The sequence below is a fragment of the Ambystoma mexicanum genome, chromosome 8 (genome assembly GCF_040938575.1).
Source record: "Ambystoma mexicanum isolate Mex_15411 chromosome 8, UKY_AmexF1_1, whole genome shotgun sequence".
Lineage (NCBI taxonomy): Eukaryota > Metazoa > Chordata > Amphibia > Caudata > Ambystomatidae > Ambystoma > Ambystoma mexicanum.
In genome coordinates this window covers 1,349,292,098-1,349,309,146 of record NC_090929.1, presented here as the reverse complement: position 1 = coordinate 1,349,309,146, position 17,049 = coordinate 1,349,292,098, and positions in this window count along the sequence as shown.

Genomic DNA, 17,049 nt, shown 5'->3' with positions numbered 1-17,049 from the left:
CTTATTGAACAGCTGCATTGAGTTAATGTAGATGCTGATTAATAATAATAGTGATCCTGTTCACATAGTAAGTATAGTGATGGCCACTGTTGGGCATTGCACCATGTGTAGGTATTCCTGATAGGAAACAACACTAGAGATAACCATTGTCACAAATGGAATGTTGATGGAGTATCATTAGAGGTGGTAAACTCCTATGTACATACAGATTATGGCACCTTGTTAATTACTAAGGTCATAAAGAAGTGGCTTGTCATAAAGAACTTCTTATCGAGGAGGTGTGGCCACCCATTTGGGTGCTGCCTGGAGTATTTAGGATGAGTATACTGTTTTATTGTATGGTTTACAGTTCTTTCCTGAATGCCTTGTATGCTGGCTTGGGGCTATAAAGGGTAAACTGCTTCAATTAGTATTGGGCCTTCCCAAAGAGGTACCTGTCAAAGCAATTAGGATGGAACTAAGCTTGACCTCTACATCAATGGTGTGAAGGATCCAGCTATGTGCATTATATATTAAATTATTATTGAAACGAATTAAACAGGACGCCCTCCTAGGTCACAGGGTTTGTGCTGCCTGGCAACTAAAATAATTACAATGCATACATTAAGTTATGTAGGACTGCTGTAGAATTGCTTATGGCTGTTGGAGTCGACCCCCCTACTAAAGAAATTGTCAATGAAGTATTGAGAAAGCTGAAACCTAAAACGGCTGATTAGGTTTGAGCACTGATATTGGAGGTCTTGTCTACTGAGAAAAATATTGTGAATATGCTCGACAAAGCTTTGAGCCACGTCCCCACCGTAGTTATTTATCAAAGCTCTCATCTTGACCTTAAAAGATATATATTGTATTTGTGATTTAATATTTTAAATACCTTTGAATAAACTGGAGCGTGGACTAGTATACCACATGAACAAAGATTGCATTGCATGTGTCACAAGGATGTAGACACAGCCAGGCATGTCATAACTAATTGGTCAAATCTCACTGGCTATAATTGGAAAGCTTATGCTCTTTTTGGATGCTCACCAGTTAGCATTTCCACTGACCAGTTATGGGCATGTATTTATACAGCTGAATCCTTGGTAATAGCAGTAGCATCATGCCATATTTGGAAAATTGTCTTACGGCTTTTAAAATAGTTTTGCAAATCAGGTGATGAACCTGATTATGAAAACCGGAACACTCATATTGACTAGAGGAAGAGACATTTGTAAATTGTATACAATCGATACTGAATCAACATTTTAGATAAGATACAAGTATATTTGAATGTTTTCATCTTTATGAATTCTATTTATGTATGGTGATTATGGATTGGTGATAATTTGTATATATTGTGTGTTTTTGACGAACTTTGCATTTATTAAATGTTACCGACTTGTGCAAAATGTTTTCTTGTAAAGCCATATGCACATACATTTAAAATAAAATAGGTATTTGCTGAAATTACAGAGGATTATATAACTGTGCACAACAATGATTGCTTGTGAATTAGATTACATTTCACCTTTATTTTAGAAACGCACAATTCCCATGAAAATAACACACAATCTTGAAAATCGTTAACAATATTTTACATAGATGTAAACTCCAAATCACAATTCAGACATAACATCACGAAAATGATCTTATGTGTAGTCCACCAATTGTAAACCTTTCAACTTCATAGTCCAGAAACTGTACTTTCAGCAACGAAACATGATAATCTATATCATACAGAAAAATGTAAAAAATATTAAATCTTCAATAGTCATAGGATTACATGTACAAGATGTATCCTCTCTGTAGGGGAACCTGCCAGACAGAGGTAACATTACATGGTAATAAATTAAATCTAAATGTGGCCAAAAGTGTATTTGAAATACAGCCTCTGGCCCAGAGAAGGTAAGACTCCACAAGTGCCATCTTTTCTTGAGGGAAATACACTACACCATTCCTTTCCGTAACGATGATGCCTCTCTCTCAGAGTTCTATTTATCATGAAGGCATGCTTTAATTATAAGTTTAATTATTTGTTTATGTGTTTATATTTACCACCAAAAAGGTACGTGTTTGTGAACCAGTTTCCCATGACTACTTGGTTACTTTGTTTTGTTTTTTCATTTTACATAACTTAACCAGTCTGCACAACCAGCAATATCACTCTTGGTCAGGTTCCTAGGGAGACTTATTGTCACACTAGCGTGGCTATTTATCCAAAGAGGACACCACGACTGCAACGGTTCTGAATAAACCAAAGTCGACTGGAGGACCGCCACAGTTCTCTGGAGAAAGTTATTTTCTGCAAAAACCAATGGCTAGAGGTACATGAGCACCAGATGCCCGCACTATTAGAGGTCAGATCTATTATCGTCACTTGGACGGCCTGAATGATTGTCTGGACTGGCATATTGACAGTGGGTGGTACAAGCAAAATGGAGCAGGACTAAATTTGTTTCAGTTAATTACTAAAGGAAATAACTAAATATTAATTGGCTTCCACACAGGCTAATTTCTGTAACCTTTCTGGAAGGCGATTTCTTGATAGAAAAAAACGTGCAAATACCTTTTGTTTACGGGGGGCTGACTTGCGAGGGTGTAGTTCATGTATATATACGCAGCAGGAGAGTCAAGGCTACTCCTCCCTTTGACGCTGGGTAAATGTCGAAAAACTGCATATACTTAAGGAATTTATCCATTCACAGTATTTGATCACACTGATGTCACACATATGCAGTTAAAACAAAATGTATTCTAAAAATGTTTGCAATAAGATAAAAACAAGAACAAAAAACATCTGCATAAATCTGACCTAGTCAATATATATTTCAAGCTATGCTAGATGGGTGAGGTTAGTATGGTGTTCTTGTGCTACAAACAAAGACGTCAAGGAGGGGTCACCTGCTGCTTATTTAGGCGATTTCTTGAGCCAACTGCCATCACTTTCGATTCTGATTTGTTTATTGCTAGGCCCCATATGGCCATAAATTCCTTAAGTGTTTGAGCTAGCACCATGGCATCATCCCCGTAAAGCAGTAACAGACACGGAACAGCTGCAACAATGGGTATGTCTTCAGTTTTTATCAGCTCGCCCTCAAGTTCTTTAATACACAATGGTTTAAAAGCGGGGGCGGGAGGCAAGTACTCACCCCAGTCTAACATTTATATGAAGGGAATGAAGCTATTGATTCACTAGACCAGCTTTATTGTAAGCATATTTGTAGATTGTTATGAACGACCATAAGAATTGCTAAGAGGAGACTGAATGCCTTTCTGTTCTAACAGTGGCCAAAGTAAGCATCTGTTTACACACTTAAAAGCGTTGGAAAGGTCCACAAATGTGAGATGATATGGAGGCCCATATCCAGTGCAAATCCTGCTGATCAGCAATTCCAGATTTACTATCTGCTCTAGTCTTTACATCCTCTCTCGTTTGCTTGTTATGCAAACCTCTGTCAAAAAGCTTGTTGGTAGCATACAGCAAAGAGATTGGGTCATAACAAGACCCCCTTCTTAAAAATTGGGATGAAAATAGCACATTATCAAGTAGCAGGGATTATCCCTATGGCATTAAACAACACCAGGACTGCCGTGATCCAGAACAGATGATCATGGTTGCAAATAGCCACTGGGTAGTCTGGGCCAACACTTTGGCCAGGAACCGCTTAATCAATATCCTTTCTAATCTCTATTACATTGAAAATGAATGCATGGGAAAGGTCATTAATACATATCCCACCGACGTAATTTAGGGTTGCCAGGAGTCGCAACTGTGACCCCTGAGGTCTCCCTTGCTACCCCTAACAAAAACATTTTTTTTAAATGGCCCTCCTGGTCTATGACAAGCACCATGTGGCTCTTTGTTTCTGGAGTGGCTGGATTTCTTGTTTGGGTCTCTTAAATAAAACAAGGGGTTCCACAAGTGTAACAGTTTGAGGATAGTCCCTAAATAAGAAAGAATAGGAATAACAAATAGTCTTTCTGAAATTCTATACAATAATAGACTCATTAAAGGTTTATTTTAGCCACACTTCAGGGGGCTAGTCACTGATTTAGTCTGATTTAGTCTGTTCTTAAACACTTCAAATTCACAATGCAGACAAAAACTATATGTATTTTGCTTTTTGCAAGTTGCAGTTATAGCATGTTTTTTTCTGCCGTTGTCTCTGTAACGATCATCACAAAATATCTTGTCCTCGGTCACTTGGCAAAATCCTTCTGCCTAAAAGCTTGTGCACAGTTTAAAAATGTTTGACCATAGCACATCAAGGGCCTTTGATTTCATTGTTATAAACGTCATATCATATCATTGTCCCACAATGAATACTTTGCTGTAATGTGCTTATCATTCCTACCTCCCTGGCATGCTGTTCAAGATCTTTGTTTTCATGTCTGAGGTAATGTGTGCCCAGGGTACGGGATGCCGTGTGAGCGCACTGCTTTCCCTGTTCTACTCTAAATTCTTCAATACACAGTTATGAACCCTCCCAATGGAATGTATTTTGCCAACCTCTGATCCACGCAGGCTTGACATGTGGCAAACTTTGCACCAGACCTGCAGATGAAGTAGCTTTCTGTGAAATATCAGTTACCAGTATATTGGTATCCACTACGAAGTGTAATTTGCTTTCCGACTTTGAGAACATTCAGAGATGTCATTTTATTTATTTATTTGCTTATTTCGGCATTTATATAGTGCACTAAACCCGAAGGCATCAAGACGCTCGTTACAGCAAGAGGTGGTACAGAAAGAACAGCCGGTAATATAGCTCAGTGGGTTGAGTGCTCCCTGTTGTAATGTGTGTGTGTGTGATCTGCAGGTTGCAGGTTCAAATTCCGGCAAGGTCAGCTCAGAAGTTTATTCTTCTGAGGTATATAAATGAGTACCAGCACAGGGTGGGTGATATTGTATGCATGTTTGTTCTATAAAAAACGCTTAATCATAAGTGCTTTATAATAACACATCATTATTATTTGGCCTTGGACGTCTGCTTCCGTTCACAGTAATTTGGTAATATGGGCCTATACAGACAGATATTAATGATACATATGGTGATTCATTCTTGTATGAAATGTATATCACATTACAGTGATATCATAACCATATTTATTGTAGTGTTCTTAGCAACAATGTTATGTGATGCCACTTCCAGTTTTGTCAAGGGGTGAAAGGTTGCATTCCATCGCTTACCGTGATGTCACATCGGGGTGAGGGTAAAATGACATCACTTTGTGTGATGTCATCGGAGGTCGAGCGTTGTGTGATGTCACTTCCACTACCCTTGGTATTTAGGCAAAATGACGATCCTGACATATCCCCAGTTCTATTTATGTTTACAGCTTATATTTTCAGTGTAGAATATTTTATTTAAGAATTATTGGCAGTGTGTAGATTCAGCACAGTAGGAAATTATGGGGATGAACCCCTACAATGCTTCATTAATCCCCAATCCTCCCCGAATAAAGCATTATTACCCTGTACCAACACACTACCTTTACATTTATTTACAAATGTTTATTGTAAATGAGTTTCTTTGGAATAATTTTCTTGTAATGAAATGTGTGTACAGTGCATAGTCTTCACTGAAATCACTGGTGACCCCCATCGACATATACACCAGACAGAATACATAATGTTTTCAAAACCAAATTAGTAAACAAGGGATGATGTTATGATTGACAAGGAAAAGAACGTGAACATAATTCGATTTTCTTCTAATAAAAATGATGTGACAGATTGTTTGCAAACTGTGCTATCTCCCAGTCTGGTGCACGTCAAAACATTCAAAGGACACATTTTAGGTCTGCAGGCAGGTTAAATATGATTATATGAACATGAAACAAGCAAGCCAGGTCAAAAGGTTTCACGAACTCCTGGGAAGGTTAACAAGTATATTACTATGAGATTATCAGAAGAACGTATTATTGTGTCAGAAAAGTGTTTACGACTTATTGTTCTGCATAATTGTTGGCACAGTACCATTTTGTAACGTATGCATGTATAACCTACTTCTGTATTGGCAGATGGGAGTTGTGGGTTTTTCAAGGATGTCATCTAAAGGTGGAAGTTAATCTAGAAACCTATTTACACCTCAACCTGAACATTCTAAGTGTAATTGTTGCATAAGAGGTGCAAATGTGAAGACAAGTGTATTTATAAGAGAGTGTTAACATTGTATAACATGTTGTAAACATATTTTGTCAAATGTGAACTATTTGTCCTGTCTGATAGGTCGAGACAGCAGAAAAGAAGATTACAGATCCTTATGAGTGGGTACCAGCACATAATACATACAATACGTGTTACTTGGCTCTGTTCATTCTTAGCAGTGTGGCTCTCACACTGTTGATAACAGTTGAAATGCTTTAGAGTTTCACAATACATGAGTTATGGGAATCCAGAACCAGGTCCTTTGCTGTCTGTCTTTAGAGAAATGCTGCACGTCAGCCACAGCTCACCGGTAAGAACCACCAAGACAGCAATGTGTGTCTGGTTTGGCATTGGTGCTCCTGCTGAGAAGAGACTTTCTTGGGATTTTATTGCTGTCCTGGCTTTGTGTGAGGACCCAGACTAGAATGCAAATCTATATGGGAACAAAGGTAAAAGGCAAAGGAGAGGCAGGTGCCAATGTGCAGAATCTATGCTATGATTTGAAATGTGAAAGTTGTCACCATTCAACCCGTTCATGCCAATGGTGTTTGGAACGCCCCACAACTGAACAGTCGTCTCAGACGTTTGGGATATCTTTGTGCTTCTCCGTTCTCATCTGCCCATGGGCATGCGATACATACAAGCAACACGTGTTTATCCTGTATTTCGACTTCCGAAAGGGACTTGAAAGCAGTATCAAATCAGACCATTTCTATCTTGAAATATGTGGTATTAGGCCATTATTACAGTGCTAAAAAATAGGTTGAATCGAGAATAGAATGCCGTTCAAAGAATTACAATTATAAATCCCTTTAAGGGGATTCTGCTACCATGTTTTGTATTTTCTTTCGTAATGAGCAGTTTATTGGAGGAGGTTGCTTTTAAGTATACTGGGCATCATTCTAAGTGTGCTGGTTCCGGAAACAACAGTGCAGGTAAGATTACCAGCAATGCTGTTTCTTGACCGGTACACTGTAACTCTTCGGGCGGGTGCCGTCCTGCCCATCAGGTCAGACCTGCCAGGCAGAACGGCACACCCTGCTGGGCAGAACGGCACCCACCTGCAGAGTTCTCACGGAAGCACCGGCACCGTTATTAACAGTGCCGCTGCCTCCGTGGTCCCTACTCCCATAGAGTCCTATGGGGCTCCATGGGAATGGGGACTTAGAATTTACTGGCGCCTGACTATCCTGCCCACCTGGGTTGTAATCCCCCGATGTAACCGGGAAGTCAGGTGCTGGTAAATCATTACGGGTCCAGTGGCAACCTGCCGGTTGCACCGGCACCGTTACTGTCAGACCCGTAATATGGCCAACTGTCTTTAAACCCACCCCACACAAAACATCAGCAACGCAGTGAAAATAAGTGAAAACAATGTGCAAGATGAATAGTCAAATTCATGAAATATGCATCAATGGCACCTCCATGTCCTACAGGAGTGTTCCCAGCGTAAATGATATCAATAAAAAAATGACATTTGGACACATGTTTTGAGCGTCCATTCTCTGTGTGCTTGGTGCACAGGATGAATACAGCATTTTGTCTAGTGTAAAATGTTTACTGTGGTGCACGGGAAGTAACTGGTGTTTCTTAATGCTTATGATTTCATATTAGTGAGCATTCCTTATGCAAGAAAGGCTCTCCCATTTCTCGCACTGCCACTGTTTAGATATCACATTTCCAGAGTGTAGCAAATGCTGTCAACATTGAGGACTGCGAGCAAAATAAAAGTAGAGGCTTTTGTATGCCACCCTGCGAGATTTGTGACAAGGTTGTAAAACAATATTACTGACAAGTGTATAAACAGGGAACGAAGAGTGCAGTCAAAATATTGTCTGTCAATGAGATTTCCGTGATAAATCTGCAGTATTTGAAAGCAATATCCTTTATTTGCCAGCGGTGGCTGAAAGGTGAATGAAAGAGCATAGCAGATAGCTCAGGGATTCGTCATTTCATTTGGACGAGAGGGTAAATACATTTAGAACATGTGTATGCAAATATTTGCAAAAATAATGATCCTTCCCAAAGCAATGGCAAATAAATGTAAATAAACAAATGGATATATGTCTAACCCCTGTGTCTAAGAAAGAAACTATCTAATATTTTGCTGTTACGGAAAAGGGCAATCTCTGCATAATTGAGTCTGACTAAGCACACATGGAGCACACAGCAGCGGAGGGACACCTATCATGTATACCATACGTGCTATGACAAACACAGTTGTACAGCCATTTTTCCAAGTAGATATAATATGTTTGTGTGATGCAGAAAACGTTTTGTTTTGCCTGTATGGGTAGTACATATCTAAACCTGGGTGTGCATACCTTTTGGCTAATGGCACAGTAGCAATTAGGCATTTTTTGAAAAATAAAGATGAAGTAGACCTTTACATTTTTGCACAGATTCTATTCCTTGAACTTTTAGAAGAGATTTGTATATACATGAAAGGGGTGTGTTTTGTACCGTATAGTGATCTGCCTTCATTCGGTACTTGTTGTATGGCACTCCTCATTAAAATAGCGGTAGTTTAAACACGACTGCATATTTAAAACTTTGTTCATTCAATGTTCTTCAGAATGTCCGTTTTAGCACATCTTGTGACCCACACACACCCAATCTACAATTTTCATTTTGCAATTGACGCAATAATCTGTCTTTATGTTTATTGATGACACTTAAAACACAGCTCTATTATAGCAATAAGCACCCTTTCTGGGGACTTCACCGGGTGGTAAGAGCCCAGGTACTGTTACCAGCCAGTGAAGCCCTCAGAACGGATGCTTGTTGCTATTAGCATCCAAGGTTTTTTGCTTTTTAATTATTTTATAGTTCATTACAAACTTTTAAAACATAGTACATTCGTAACCAAATCACTTCCATGCATTTACAATTCAATACAGATCATTAATCAGCATACATTTTGTATTTTGTTTGTACAGTTAAAGATCATCGTTTACATTGTATTATTCACTAAACCTATAAAATCTGTATCATAAATTTAAAATTAGAACTGGCAACAGTCTACTAAATCTTTTTCTGTCATGATCCCTTCTAATTTTTTCATATAAAATATTAAAGCAAAGGTTAATTTTGTGTCCGTTCCCTCAGTCATCAAGTTCCACCGATCCACTCCATTGAGGAGTGGTCTCTTTGTAATTTCGGTGCCTAGATGAGTAGTTCGAGCCTCAGTGAGTTTTTTGCAGTATAACACCAGGTGCTTCAATGCCTCTTTTTTGGCTCTACAGAACCTGCAATCATCATCCAAGTTATTATCCTTACTCCTTATATTGGTGACAGTTTTAGTTTGAAACAGGTTCATGCAAAAGTTCATATAATTTTCCTTTTTTTTTCTACACAGAAAGATTTGGAGGTATTTTGGGAAAGTGTTCACAGCTCTTGCTTCTGGGGCAGCCTGTGTCATGCACCTATTGTGCACTCTCTGGTCCAGGTTTTCACACCAATCATGGTACCATAATTTCTTGTTCACAGCATTAGGGTTTTGGATCAGCATTAATTGATCTACTTGCAGTTGTTTTACCATTATTGCACAATTTTGCTTCCACTTACTCAATATGGGTTAGTCGAGATAATTTACGTCAGTGCGGAAAAGTTGGTATTGAGGTAGATCGTCTGCTCCCAGTACGTTCCTGTACACTGAAAGCATATTCCACATCACCTTTGCATTGATCGTGTTTAAAACCAACTCATATCTAATGCAGGCAATCGCTGTCGCTCTTGGCAGCGATAGCACTTTGCTCCAATATGTATTTTCACACCAAGACCAAATAGCAGCCAGGCAATCCAGCATTGCTTCTCCGCCAAAGATCAATGCTGGAATGACTTTAGCTTTATAGAATTCTATTGTCGGTTTCAGAGTGAAACTCCCGTATTTTTTGTTTATTACGGTTCCTTGGGCTGCCAAAGCTTTACATTTCCCACAAATTTTCTCCACCATTTGATCGTCGTTGATGCATGAATTTATAATTACACCTAGATAGTGGGTCGCCATAGTAAGTTTGATTGTTTTTTTTTCTGAGGACCCATTGACATTTTTCCAAATTTCTTCATCTTGAACCCATTAGGTTTTGGAGCACCAATATCTCTGTTTTTGTCGGGATAATCGCAAGACCATTTGCCTCAGTGTATTCTTTAGTGCTGTCAATTTTCTCTGTAGGCCAATCTGGGTGTCATCTATTAATACAATGTCATCAGAAAACAAGATGTAGCTCAGTCTGTTTACGTTTATCTTTGGGGCAAAAGCTCTTATTGTCTCAAGCGCACTTCCCATATCCGAGATAAATGCACTAAATAGAGTTGCTCCAAGAGGGCACCCCTGTTTCACTCCTCTGGATGTTATAATTGCTGATGAAAGAGTTCCCTGCTTGTGCAGTCTAAGTCTGATGGTGGTCTTTGAGTAAAGTTCTGTAATTGCAGCGAGAAAACTTGCTGGACATCCTTGTTTGTTCAGTTTGGTCCATAGAAGCACACGGTCAATGCTGTCAAACATGTGAGCTAAATCTATGAAGGCTAAGTATACTTTCGTTTTATTTTTCTTATGGCCTCCATTTTCAATAAATTGAATAGAAATAGATTTAACCCACATCCGACACCCTTTACGAATCCAGTTTGGCACTTATCAGCAACACCTGATAATTTTATTCACTTGGTTAGTTGTAATAGGAGCTGAGTAGCAAAACATTTTCCCACGACATCTAGCAGTGCAATCGGCCTGTAATTGTTAGGATCGGTTCTTATTCCTTTTTTAAATACAGGCACGATTATTGCACTTTTCCATGAGTCGGGGATCCTTTTTTCTTCAATGATGTTTTTGAACAAGTTGTGACAAAATTCAGCCCACGCATCGGGATGCAATTTCAGGATCTGATTAGTGAGGCCATCTGGCCCTGAGGCTCTCTTTGAACTCAGCCATCTGATGTTTTTAAAGATGTCAATCTTGGTGATAGTAAAATCCCAAGATGTGGTTGCTTTTTGTTCATGGTATTTCTCTCTCTGTACTTTTCATGAAGATATTTGTAAAGATTTTTATCCATTGCACTTCCATCACCATGTTATTTTGGATCAGTTGCTGTGGTGTTTCAAGGTTGTTAAACAATTCCCAAAATGAACGTTCATTTTTTGATGACAAAATCTTCAGTATTTTTTCAGTATCGTTCTGAACCATGATACTTTTATGGGAAAGCAGCCAGTTCTTATAGTTTGCTTTCGCCTTATTTTTTTGTTTCAAGTAGTCCTTGGATGGATCTTTCTGCAAGGCCCGGATACATGTTCTTAGTTCACTTTTTTTTGTCACGATTTTTCTGTCATAAACGTGGTTCTTTCTAAAATTATCCAACTTCCCTTCTTTCTTTATTTCAGTATAAACTTGCAGTAGTGCTGGATAGTCTGTCCAGTCCATGGTTTTATTTTTTTCATCACCAGACAAAAACTTGGACATTGTCATAATCTGTTTCTTCTCCAGTCTCAGATGATTTCTGCCGGGGGTAATGTAAATATCATGGTTCCATGTCTGTTCTTTGTCTACATTTAGATCATGAAAGCATATTTTGACAAGATCATGGTCACTATGTGGCATGGTAAATACATTTAAATCTTTGATCTTTCCCAAGAGATTTTCTGAAGCATAGAAATAATCCAAAATTGATTTGGATTTATCATTTCGCCAGGTAGAATTCGGAGGAATAGCCCCTTTAAGGTTTCCATTCAAAAGTGACATTCCTTGTGCTTCCATCTCTTCTTCCCATGTCGCTATTAAGCGATCTTTCATTATATTCGATTTTAAGCATGTCAACTCTATAGTATTTTGTAATTTTAAACATTCCATGTTAAGATCACTACAGAGTATAATATTAGCATTCTTCTCGGTGATCAGTATAGAGTCTATTAAATCTCCTATTGAGTCCAAAAATGTCCACTCATCAGATGCCTTATGCTGCCAATACAATTGATTACATGCAGATTGGCATTCTCTTCATGCTTTTTCCTGTTGGTTTCAATCGTCACAAGTATATTCAGTGTCAAATTTACTGGCCCTCATTACGAGTTTGGCCGGTAGCCATGCCGCTATTGGCGGCATGGCTGCCGCCGAAATCACATCTGTGTCCGGGTCCTCGGAATGAGGATTTACCGGGCCATTCCAAGTTCGGATGGCCCGGTAATTCCTCCCTCAAGGACCCGGACACGGTCCTTCCCAATTCCAATTTCAACACCCATAGGGCTGAATGGGAATGGGAGAGGTAGCAAACAACGGGCCATAACGAGAGGGCCCGGTGTTTGCTCCCTCTTCCCCTCGCGGGACCCGGTAAGCACGCCTGGTTATCCCAGGCGTGCTCAACGTGTCCCGTGAGGGGACCTCGTAATGTGGCGGAACGGGGTGAACGGCACCGTCACCTTTTATGGCGCCGTTTAACCCGTTCCGCCAGGGTCATAATGAGGCCCACTGTGTTTATGATTTGTAGCCTATGTTTTCATTTGACCATGGTTGGTAATCCATCCATCAGACTTCCTTTAGCCTGCTTAATTGCTGGATTCCAGGCTGTTTCATAGCCCTCAACTGCTGGTTGAGTCACGAGCCACGTTTCTTGAAGGCAGATAATGTGTAAAGTTTCTATACCCCCTAGGCTATTATTAAACAGGTGGGCAAATCCTCTTGTGTTCCAAGTAGAAGCTGATTTGCATTACTGTTCTGGCATTGTTTCTTACATTGTGAATTTAATGAACGTGACACCCAACTCCAGTTTTTTCCATAATTTTCTTTGTTTGCAGTATTTCCAACATGTCTTGGCAACTCACCATTTGTGTCTTTACAAGCAAATGTAATTTTTAACTGTTTTTTTTTTTTGCTTCTGTTCTTGCATCTTCTCAGTGACCATAGTCACAATCTTCCTCATTGCGGTTGGCCGCTGTTTTAGAGTGGGTTATTTTTTTTACCATTGTTCTTTTTTGTGGGCTACTCTCGTCAGTTCTTTTAGATTTTTGATTTAGTAGCACCTTAGCTATTACAATGGTGGCGTCTCCCCACGGTTCAGATCGCTCTTGAGTAGATGTGCAGTAGTACATAATCCATTACTGAATCTTGTATGAATCCTACTGTTTTTATATTGTTCGTTGTTATGGATCTAGGTTGCGGAATATGGTTCAGGAGTTGTAAGACATTGTACCTGCTTAAAATTAATCCATCCTCAGACTCTGAAGTTATTTCAAGCAGGAGACAGAAGTTTGAGGTTATGTCCTGCTTCTTCTTAGCTAATTGATTAGCTCTTGATTAGCTCTTTTTAAAGGCAATCTCTTGTCCTTTCTCCATTCTTCTCTGCTCATGACATTTCTTGCCTCAGCTTTTCCTTCGTTTTTGAAAGGACCCTCAGTAATCACTTCCTCTTCAATTTTCAAATGTCTACTTCCAGGTCTTAAGTCAAGTAATTTTGCCTTCAGTTGTTCCAGGCCTTCAGAAGATTTCAAGATAGCCGGCGCCCATCTTTCATCTAGCGTCAAACATTTTTTTGTTTGTCATTGGTACTGTTTGAGGTTCTTGTACTTGGAAACTATGTTTCTTTTCTTTATCAGGCGTGACCACTATTGTGCACATTCTTGTTTGAATCAATTTTATGTTTTGTTCGGTCAGAGACTTGTTGTTACTGTGCCAGTCCAGTATCAAGTTCTCCTCGTCGTTCTCGTCTGCATCCTGTGTTAAATCCACACTGTTTGTCTCATACGTAGACAAGTTTGCTAAATCTGCTATCATTTGATCATCATCATCTTCATAATTTTCTGGGAGATCAAGTGTCTTTTTTTCTTTTTACTGTGGTTTCCCCAGCTCTTCTTTGTCAACTGGAGTGTTACCCACATGAGAGCTTACTGTTAAATTAGTTGGCACTGCAGCGTTACATTTAACACTTTGATGTTCCGTAAGAATTTGCAGGAATTTTTGAAATTAACATTTTTCTTGTTAGGCATGTTTTTTGTTTTCTTTGTTTGTTTAGAGAGCAGTTTTGTTTTCATGCCACACTTCATCATAGTCTCTCTTTTTGGTTTGTCGAAAATGGCAAACATGTCATTTTTATCTATTATAATCACAGGATTAGCTTCTGAAGGGGGGAGTGGGTTACCTGTAACTCCTTCTGCATTAGCTGAAGTTGATGGACGAAAAGGTCAGCTTCCTCCTCATTATTGCTTGTTGTATGTGCTGTTTTAATGGATGGATATACGGCTTCCGAGGAACTCAACAAGTTTCCGCTAGCACTTTCTCTTTTTCACTCTTCTATGTCAGCGGCAATCTTTGCCGGAAGATGATTCACACTTTCGCGGCACATTATTTTCTGTCTTCCGTTGGCATTTGGTGGGAGAGTAGGCATCATCCCTTTCTTAAATGGTTCATTATGAGCCAAGCTCTCAGTTCTTAGCTGGCTAATTATAGAAAACTTTTCTTCGTTAAGCGATTGCTGTTTTCCTTCATTAAGCAATTGCTGTTTTTTTAGAATTGCTAACGCATATCGTGCCACTTCTGCTAATAGGCACTTATCTTCAGCATTGTTTTTTAGTTGGTCCTTTACTTGAGTGAGACAGACTTTGTTATTCGTGTAATCATTCGATGCTTGGGTTCTCACCTCCTGTAATAAAGTTTCCATGTTTATTAATTTTGAGTTGACCAGAACCACCAAGATGTTTTGGTCTTTGAGGCTCTCATTTAAATGTTCATATAGCTTTATCAAAGGAGCGACAGTTATTGTTAAGGCTGAGATTGTTAGGTCTGAGTTGATTAATAACTTGTTCCACCAGTTCAAAGCATTCTGACCGAGGGTCAACAGAACTTTGTAGGGATTTTTGCTTCATCATGTTATTTTGCCGTCTGACTTTTGAAAATTCTCTTTCAAGTATAGATGAGTCGGAATCCGAGGAGCTATCATCCCTTGCCTAAGAAGAGACAGATGTAAGACATCTTCGAGCTGTGCTCCCAACATTTCTGAATTTCTTCATTTTTAAATGTGGCACCTTACGCTTTTTCATTGTGGGGTTAATTTATTCTTTGATGTTCTGCAAACAAGCCACAAAAGTGCTTGGACTAGTGCTTGATGCAAGCCTTCTGCGTTTCTTAGGACGGTACAATTGCGGTGCCCCACCTTGCTCCAGTACATCCAGCTCTGCAGATTTGCTTCTTTTAGGATTTTCCATTTCTTTGGACCGGGGCAGAGGGCGGGCTGTGTTATCAGTGTCTGCAGTTTTCGTGGGTGGCGTAACGGCACCAGTCAGCTTCGCATTAATTTTCCTTAAGTCTTCTATTAACTTATCTCTGACAAAAAGTGGTTTCCGCCTTTCCTTGTGTGTATTACATTATGGCTGTAAGCACTCCATTAATGGGGCATGAACTTAATTTGGCTCTGACCCAAAGATAGAGTCGCTTACTGCAAGGAAGACTTCCTCGTCCATTGGCTGACATACGTTGTTATTGAGAGTCCCAGTTTCGTTTTTGACAGCGAGAGCAGTTTTAGTCACAGGGCATAGCTCCGCCTCTTGACAGATTTGGCAAGTTTGCAGATGCTTCTGGTAATAATTAGGCAGATAAACATTTTCAGCTGTTTTCTCTTTTCTGTGCAATTTTGAAACTTTATTGTTATGTTCCAGGACACGACAGGCAAGTTCCCTAAGGGAAGGGAGTATTATGTGTTTTGTGGTTTCCAACGTTCCCATCCATTTGTGCTGATTATTGTGCAACTGTTTGAAATGTTTATGCTGTGCAATGGCGCTGCTGGCCCCCTCCACCACACTTGGCGGTGTCGGTTGAGGCTCATTAGCACTAGTAAAGGATACAACCCTCTCAGAACCCCTCTCCCTCCTGATCCAAGGCTAAGTTACATGGGAGGCAGAGTCCGGGGCTATGTAACCATGCAGCGCATGCGCCAATGCCAATGCAGACAGTCGCGGCCCCCCTCTCCAGCAAACACAGTTCGGCGGACGCAGCATCCTGACTGTGCGCCACAGAAACGGTAAGCCGGGCGGGAAGCAATGCTGGTAGAGATAGGGGGACAGCAAGGTTTGAAGATTCGAAAAAGAGCACAGGAGGAGCAAGAGAAGATAGAAAGGCAGGTGGCTGTATGCTACTGTGCACCGCAGTCAGGGTACCTACTGCAGAACTCTTGCTGATAGCCGTGTTGATGAGGCTGCACCCAGCCCCTGCTGGTGCTGATTAAAGGCACTGCAGTCCTGCGCATGTCAAGGGGAACGGCGTTGATGGTGAGGGGCTGGGAGCCTCCAAGTAGGATTCAATTTTCGCCTTCCCGCCAAACACACCGAACACAAGGAACACTCCGAAATACTCAGCGATGCTCTGCGTGAGTATGAGAGTTTTAAACAGTTTCTATTCCTCCTTGATAATGGCAATGGTAGAGTTACTCAGACCAACAGAGTCATGGCCACAAGGAACACTGCCAAACACTCCATGACACTCAGCGTGAGTATGGGGGTTTTAAACAGTTACTCCTCCTCCTTGATAATGGCAGTGGTAGAGTTACTCAGACCAACAGAGTCCAACAGAGTCCTGGCCACAAGGAACACTCCCAAACACTCCAGAAACCTGGGTGCTAACATCAATGTATTTTGTTTGATTGAACAGGATGCCTCACATAATCCCATTCATTCAAACAAAATACTTACCCAAGATGGGTGCCATGGAGCTGGAAGACGGGAGACCCTCTTCCATTTCCATGGTGGTTGACGAAGACACCAAGCAGCGGCGGAGGCAGGGCGCTGCCACTGAAGGAATCAGGTAAGTGGTGCTGGGGGTGTGGCAATGAATCTGAAAAGCAGAGGCAAAGAGAGGGAAGGGTGGGGGGAAGATGGCTGGATGGAGGAAGAAGCTATCAGGCTGCTTGGAAGATGGGCTGAGCAACCTCATTGGTTGCCTC